Below are 8,877 nucleotides of genomic sequence, written 5' to 3'. Positions count from 1 at the left end.
GTCACATATCATCCCAACTACATATCGCACTGCAGAGTAACCCCTACATTACGAGAAGTTCCTCAAAGCTGAATAAAGCCGTACAGAAAAAAATAAATAAATAAAATAGCAAAATAATCGCACTAAAGGAGTCAGAGATTTAGTAATAACAATACATAATGTCAATACGCAGAAGAGGCCAACCCCTTCACTACGAGTCTCCTCGACGTTGAATAAAAAATAAAGTATAAGACAATCGTAGTGAAAGTCAGAGAGTCCAAGTTTCAATAATAACAACACATGATGTCAATATGTAGACAATATCATGCATACAAACTACATATCGCATTGTAGATTAACCCCTTCATTACGAGAAGTTCCCCTTGAGCCAAAAAAAAAAAAAAAAAGGTAAAAGACAATCGTAGTGAAGAGGTCATTCTAGACAATATAAAAGTCATATCCATTCTAACTACATATCGAATTATAGTCTAATCCTTTGGTTAAATGTTCCTCTAAAAGAAAAAAAAAATAGTCTGGGAGTAGCAAGAATAAAGCATCGGAAAACAATCGTCGTGAGATAATTACTGCCAACCTAACTAACATCTATAAATACGTATCAACAAAGTAATTATCAGTCTGACCACGTGGCATTTTCAGCTTGCACCCTTCAGTACTGGTGCTGAAGAGGAACGCCTACAAGTGGTGACATCAACATGATCGAGCGGCTGGACTGCAAGGTTATACGCGCATCCCTTAACTACATCCCCATCCCCCGAAAAGCGGCTGGTGGACTGCAGGAGAAGGGCAATTTAAGCCTGCAGTCCACCGGGTTCTCGTTTCAGATGTGTCTAGGCCCACAACAAGATCAACAAGCGTGGCAAGAAGAAAACGGAAAAAGAAACTCGTAATGAAAGCGATAAAAAAAGGTACGGTATAAATGATATCAATACTCATCAGGGTCGCCGCTATCTTGACCACGTGGTACTTCAAGCTCTCAATCTTTAACACAGGTCATCCAAGTTCAATAGTCTACAGTCAGCAAGAACAATAACAATAAACATTACCGCAGTAAGCAGCTAAAGAAATGAACAGATTACGTACCATAACAGAAATCAATTATATCTCCACTTACCTTACACGTCTTTTTGTGGAATGTGGAGGGAGTGCAATGTGGAGGGGTGAGGCTGGGAGAGTTATTGGCTCTTGCGCCTCCTCCCCCCTCCCCCCCGGACAGACTCCCCCTAAACAACCAACCCCCCTCCCTATCACCTCCTCCCTCCCTCCCCTCCCCTATCACCTCTGTATCCCTCCGCCTACTCTCTCCACCCCCTCCGCGAAAGAAAGTGCAGCAGGTCACAGAACTCAACAGGACTCCCTCTCCTCAAATCTTCAACCTACAGAGGTCATCTTACCTTAAGTAACTTGTGTTATTGATAGGACGAATCTGCATTAATACTCCTGTGCTATCGATAGGATAAATCTACCTTTTCTCCTCCCTTCCCTCCCTCAACCCCTCTCTTCCAACTATCCCCCTCCCCCATTCCCTCCTCTTCCTTCCTTTGTCTCTCCGTCTCCAGACCCTCCACTTAACCCATCTCTCGCTCGTGTCAAAACATATCGCTAATCTCTTTAAACAAATCCACAAAGCTCCTTAATAAAACTGCCTTAACCTTACCATTATATCCTCATTAAGAGCTATATCATATCACAGGACATAAAAGATCTTTTACTTGTCTTATCATGAGGTTATGTTTGGTCCATTACCATATATTGAATGAACTATGCCTGAGAAAAAAATAAGTAAACTCACTGAAATACTTCGACGTAATTGCCCCACCTGTAAGCATAGGTCATCGAGAAGTCATATTCGTAGGCACGCTTTCATAATGATCGTACAGTTGAACATAAGAACATAAGAAGAGAGGATAACTGCAGTAGGCCGGTTGGCCCATGCTAGGCAGCTCCTAGAAGAGTAACTGAACTACTAGAATGAGATAAGGACAGCAAAGAAGAAGGCTCTCCCCCGCCCTCCAAACCCTCCAGCCGAAGCCGGCAGGAAAAAGTCAGAAAGAACACCACGCCGTATAGAAAAACTGGCGTGGACATTTTACAGGAAAGTGTGAAAGGAGAATAGAGACTATCATAGTGTAACCTGAAAAGAAAATTTATTTTTGAATTAGTATTGGTTATAATATTTTCTTCATTCTATATCCACCCTTTATTTGTCATATGCTTATCTAGCCTATGCTTGAAACTCTCAATGGAAGAGGCAGCAACTACTTTACTAGGTAGCTTATTCCATTCGTCTACTACTCTATTAAGATTTCATTTAAGAGTTTGATTCTAGCTTTTAACCACATTTTTGTAAGCATGGAAAATGTAGCTTTCGATGTTTGTTAACTGGCACCGAAGGAGACGCCTTTATTTAGCTGGATGTAATCGTTAGGCGGTAGGAATATATTGAGGTGTGACCGTGATGAACGAACTGGGTGACACGTTTCTCATCCCCACAGAACAGGACGACTCTTCTAAAATATTTTACAACAGGAAGATCTCTTACACTGACAGAATTACCAGAAACTGTTTAGTAATTAGGGTATGATCACAAAGGAAGAAAACTACCTTCTCGTGAGTTAACAGCACCGATCGGCACTGACAAGAGTCACGTGACCATACGAGCACATATGGCTGCACACAGTCCAAGGCAGCGTGCTAAGCTTATCGTCTATTGAATCTCTCTCTCTCTCTCTCTCTCTCTCTCTCTCTCTCTCTCTCTCTCTCTCTACATATATATATATATATATATATATATATATATATATATATATCTCTAAATATATATATTATATATAAATGATGGTCACTGAATCATCACAACATAGCAAAATAAATGCCCAGGCACCCATACATGTACACCCGAGGAAAGTTCCGCCTTATACACCTGCCTGCCAGTTCGGACCTTTATGCCAGACGCTCAAAAGACTGATACCACTGTGTGGGAGGGAAGAGGTTAAGGGAGGAGGAAGGCTGGGGAAGCTGATAGTTCCTACCCTTCCCTCTTCCATTCCCTACCTTCTCACACAGTTACCAGATAGATGAATGATGGTTACTGCTTCGCTACCACTTGTCTTACATTTACTATTTCGAAGTGGTGGGCGATTGTAAACGCGTAACTTTCCTCGGTACATTTATTTTTCTACACGATGTAGCCCATTTCATGATCTGGTCAGTAAATTTACTCAAACTGCTCAGCTCTAAAACTGTGTCATAAACGGAGCATAAGACCAATTCCTATTATATGATTATTTATTCGCCCTTGAAATGGACGACGAGGGACCACTCCTAATATAAATAAGTCGTACTCGCGGTATTCTTTTATTTCATTCATGCTATCCTGGCAGTTTTATTCCACTTCGTAAGGACTTCTAGTAGCGAAGAGGTAAATGGAAGTTATGTCTAACCCCTCCAGTTCGATAGCCTACCCTTAGCTAAATGAAATCGTCAGAATGAAGCGAGAATCAACTAAAATATTACGTCACAGACTGAAAGGATTCAGGGTTAAAAAGGATCATCTCTAGAATGAATATTACACATTTCAGAGGTTCTCCCATGGGCCGTTATGTATAAAACTTCACCCACTTTAGTTTTGCATACGAGCATAAGAAAAAAAAATAACTGCAGTAGACCATGCTAGGCAGCTTCTAAGAGAGTATGACTGAATTACTAGAATAAGCAAAGGATAGAAAAGAAGAACGTTCCCCCCGCCCACCAAATCCCCCAGCCAAAACCGGCGGGAAAAGTGAAAAAGAACACCACGCAATACAGAAAAACTAACGTGGAAATTTTATAGGAAAGTTCGAAAGGGAAAAGACAGTATACGGCCGTTTGTATGTGTTTTCATCTTCACCCATACAACTAAGAAGCACTTCAAAGCCAAACTAGAGTGACTTACAGTCTGAGAATACGACAGAATAAAATCTGTCTTTAGCCAGAAGCATTAAGCTCGACGGACGTACAAAGAATACAAAGGAAATCAAACAACAGATTTGGTTGTTCTCTCGATGCTGTTTGTTACGGAAAAGACAATGACCATGATCTCTAATGCTATAAGGTGAAGATAAGGATAGCAGTGCAAGAAGGCTGTCTCTTATGGGCTCGATCATATCGCCTGTATGTCACTCTGTTTCCTACCAATAATTAAGGACCCTGGAGGTTTACGGTATTCATTGTAAAAACTGGCCAAGACCATTCACCAATTCATGCACAGAATGTGAGCTGGGGTAAGGATGTGGGGATGAAGGTGGAGGGGGACGAGGTAGAGTGTAGGGATGAAGAAAGGAGGGATGGGGGGATGGGAGGATAGATCGTAGTGGTGTGGGGTGAAATAACAGTGATAATGGTGTGGGAAGGAGGCATGGGAATCGCCAATCAAATAGGCCTAGAGTAGATAATTGTCTGTCTATTGTTTATCTATCTGTAAGTTTGTCTGTTTACCCTCCATTTGCCTGTTTTTTCTGTTTTTCTACTTATCTGTATTGGACTATCTGTTTATAGATCTTAATTTCCATCCGACAGCCTGTTACAATAAATAATTGTATGCCTGTTATTTATCTATGTGTGTTTGTCTGTTTACCGTCCATGTCTAATTTTTATCTACTTATCTGAGTCGGACTATCTACCTATCAAAAGATATTTCCATCCCTCGGCCTGTCTATCTATCTGTCAATCAATTTTTCTCTTTACTTGTCTATCTATCTATCAAAGTGTGGAAAGGCATGGGACTCGCCAGTCTAACAGGCCTACAGTAGATAATGACTACCTCTGTCTGCCTGTCTGTTGTTTATCTGTCTGGCTGTCTACCTGTGTATCTACCGTTTGTCACTCAGTTTATTTACCGGTATCTGCTTGTCTGTCTCCTTGTCTGTCTAACTAACTAGCTATCCCTCTGTCTCTATACATTTACCTATCTACCGTGTATCTGTACTCCCACTTCCCTTTTCCACCACCCACAGCCACCCCAGTCTGTCTTACCCACTCCTTTCCATCCAGAACACCCTTTTCTACCTTCCCATATGCCTCATTTACGGAGACTTCAGCTCTAGAACATAAAATTATCTACACTCATCTCCTGCACCTAATTTTACGAATGGAAAGAGGGTCCAAGCTGGGCCAAAACTGTTCTTTCCTCACATTCAACAAATAGCACCATGTTACGTTTTCCTTACTGGGTGGTAATCATATAACCACTTAGTAAACGCCTGGTGACCAAGTGGGTTTAGTCGCTCCAATGGGATATTGTCCATAAGAGTTATCGAGGAAGGGTTATGGTTTATTGCTCATAAGATGCCACTCATGGATGCGCGAATGGTCACACCTGTCATACATACCCGGACTAAGTAGCCTAGCCTCTGGTCTCTACGCTCCCGATGGATGAATGGATGAGTATAATAATCTTCCATCTGAAATACCTTTACATAACCGCGTTCATTATTTACCGACTTGTAAAATTTAAGTGAGCGTCCTCCCTCGAACACCATCCAGCCCCTTACCTTCCATCCCCAACCTCCCCTCGTACAGCGCAGATGAACGATTTTTTTTGTTTTTTTTTTTAAGCTGGGATGGATTCCTCTGAGTTAAGCTGATCGTCTGGCGTTGGTTGAATTAGAGCACCATCATCATCATCATTACCAACCATCATTACCATCGTCGTTGTCGTCATCATCATCATCATCATCAAAACCTTTATTCCTTTCTAACGATGGGACGAGGTGAAAGAAAATAATGCTCTGTCTTGGAATGTTGGATTTTTCCCCCCCAAGTTATCCAGACTAAACTAAAAAGGTCGCATATGACGACCAAAGGATTAATTGTGTGTGTGTGTGTGTGTGTGTGTGTGTGTGTGTGTGTGTGTGTGTGTGTGTGTGTGTGTGTGTGTGTGTGTGTGTGTGTGTGTGTGTGTGTAGGGGGAAGGGAGGATGGGTTTGCACGGTAGAAGGGGCAATGACCGTATTCTTGTGTATTATTATTACTATTTTTCTTTTTACATTGGTCGGAGTGTTGAAATAAAGGTTTGCCATATATTTACGTTACTAGTCTTAGGGGTAATGTTGGTAGTAAAGATGGTATTAACACTGCTTATTTATGCTGATGAGAGAGAGAGACAGAGACAGACAGACAGAAGCAGTGCAGTAACAGCTCCAACACTATCAACAGTACGGAAAGGAATAAATGTATTAAGTCCTTCACATGATCCAGAAGCATTTCGGGGAGGTCGTGTCCGTCTGTCACTCACAAATACTTTTCGAACGCGAGGTGTTTCCCGCAGACTTCAAGGAACTTCTATTTAGGATTCCTGATGATCCCGCATTAATGTACCTTTTTTTTACTTGTTTATTTTTATTACCGCCAAGCGATTTTATTCAAGTTACGAAGGAGCTAATGACGGTTGCATCTAATCTCTTCAGTTCCATACGGCTGAAGGTTGCAATGATGAAATAAAAAGTACTGTATCTAATATTACTGAAGGGATTAAGAGAAGCAGGGCAAAGAAAAGTCATAGGAGTACCAGCAATAACAGCAGGAGTAAGAGAAGCAGTAGACGCAGAAGCAACAGCAATAGTAATAGGAGTCAGCGTCGAAGGAGGCACAGCAGGTGAGTGAGGTGGGAAGGGTCAACTCTACCGCGACCTGTCCACCAGCCTCGAACAGAAGGAGCAGTAGCAGTAGCAGTAAGAGAAGAAAAACACGTAGCAGTAAAGGCAAGAGAAGCCGTGGATGCAGTGACAGGAGCAGTAATAGCAGAAGTAAGAACAGGAGGCGTGGAAGCCGTAAAGTAACATGAATGGCAGAAACATTAACAACACAAGAAGCATTGACAGATGTTGAAGCTGTGGCAGATGCAGTCAAGGTGAGAAGCACCAGTCGAACTATAGCAGTGAAATAAGTAACAGGAGCAGCACGGGGAGCAGTGAGCAGCAATAACAGTAGCAGTAAGCAGTCAGAGTCACAGCAGGTGGGTGAGGGGTGAGTGAGGTGGGTGGGGTCAGCTCTTCCGCGACCCGTCCACCGGCCTGGAACAGATTTCTCAGTGGCCTCAACCCCTGGATGACGACGGGGCACCTTGGGGCCACGGCAGGAAGGCGAGGCAGGGGACTGGAACGAAGGGATGGAGGGATCACAGGTGGAATAGGATGAAGGATGAGAAGTGAAGAGGTCAGTGGAAGAAAGAGGGAAAAGGAGAAAGTAGAGATGAAAAGATACAGAAATAAGCCTGGAAAGGATCGGAGAATAAAGAGGGTAAAGTGCAAAAAAAAAAGGGGGGTGAAAAAATATAGATGAAAGAGAGAAGAAGGACACTAATACTGGGGTCACAGCTAGAAAGGGAGGAACGGTAGTGGACAGGAGGGATGGAGGGATTACAAATGGAGAATAATGAGAGAATATGGGTGGAGAGGAGAGGAAAGGGCTGGAAAAAGAGAGATGAGAAGGGCAACAAGTGGAACAGAAAGAAGAGGGGGACACCTACAAGGGAAGAGGAAAGGTGAGGATGGATGGAATGAAAGCATACAGGTATATACTCGTAAGAGAGGAAGGTGAAAAATAAAAGTGTAAAAAGTGCAATTAGAACAAAGACTAAGTGGAAAGTTGGGTAGAAAGAGAGAAGAGGGGTGAAAATAGAGGCGAGGGATGAAAAAGAGGAGACAGGTGAAAAAGAGGGGAGAGGGGTGAAAAAAGAGAGCAGAGGTGGAAAATATGTGGGGAAAATAGAGGCACCTTGCTACCATGACAGGAAGGAGGGGAGGAACGGTGCAAGAGAGTGGAACGGACAAGGGAAAGAAAAGTGAAAAAGAGAGTTAACAGGTGGAAAAGAGAACAGGAGAAAAAAAAAAAAGGTCAAGTGATAAAAGATGCAATGGGAAAGGGGGGAAATATGGCTGACAAATGGAAATGAGACAGAGAGAGAGAAAAAAAAAAAGGCGAACGAAAATGGGGGGAAAGAGAGTGACAGGTGCAAAAGAGTGAGAGATGAAAAAGAATGAAGCGAGGTGGAAAAGTTCGAAGGTAAAAAAGACGAAGGTAAAATACTGCTTGAAAAGAGACAGGAATGGGAAAAAGAGAAACGAAATGAAAAATAAGGCGAAAAATATAAAGGACTGCGAGGAAGAACGGATAACTTAATGAAAATAAATAATGGTATGAAGTATGACAGAGAAACATAATATATTACATCAAACAAAGGTGTAAACAGAATGAGGAGAAAATGAATGTGTAAAAATTATTATCAGTGAGATAGGCTGAAAGATGCAATTCTGAAGGGTATCAAAGCAAGATCTTACTTAGGGGACAGCTAACGAGGCAATATTAAGGGTAGATAATTGTGCAAGATGGATAATTGTGTAAGGAAAGTGGAATTAAGAAGCAAGGAAGAGAAAGAAGCAAGCAGAGAGATGAAAGTAAGGAACAGAAATGTGAGAGTAGATAGGTGGATATATGAATGGATCAAAACACACGAAAAGGCTTTGATGTGTAATGAATATATACTATCCATGTCATACTATCCACCTGTTTATCTATCTACCTATCTATCTAAATAAAATATAGAAACAGAGAGAGAGAGAGAGAGAGAGAGGGAGAGAGAGAGAGAGAGAGACCCGACAATAAAAGGTGAACATTGACAGATTACTAAATCCCAGGGTCACCAGAGTACCACGCATTCCACCAGCTTTTCCACACAACTCTACATATGTGTGTGTGTGTGTGTGTGTGTGTGTGTGTGTGTGTGTGTGTGTGTGTGTGTGTGTGTGTGTGTGTGTGTGTGTGTGTGTGTGTGTGTGTGTGTGTGTGTGTGTGTGTGTGTGTGTGTGTGTGTGTGTGTGTGTGTGTGTGTGTGTGTGTGTG

The sequence above is a fragment of the Coenobita brevimanus genome, chromosome 66, assembly GCF_032717465.1.
Source record: "Coenobita brevimanus isolate Jiangsu-jjx chromosome 66, ASM3271746v2, whole genome shotgun sequence".
NCBI lineage: Eukaryota > Metazoa > Arthropoda > Malacostraca > Decapoda > Coenobitidae > Coenobita > Coenobita brevimanus.
The sequence above is the reverse complement of the archived record's forward strand: the minus strand, read 5'-3'. Positions refer to the sequence as shown.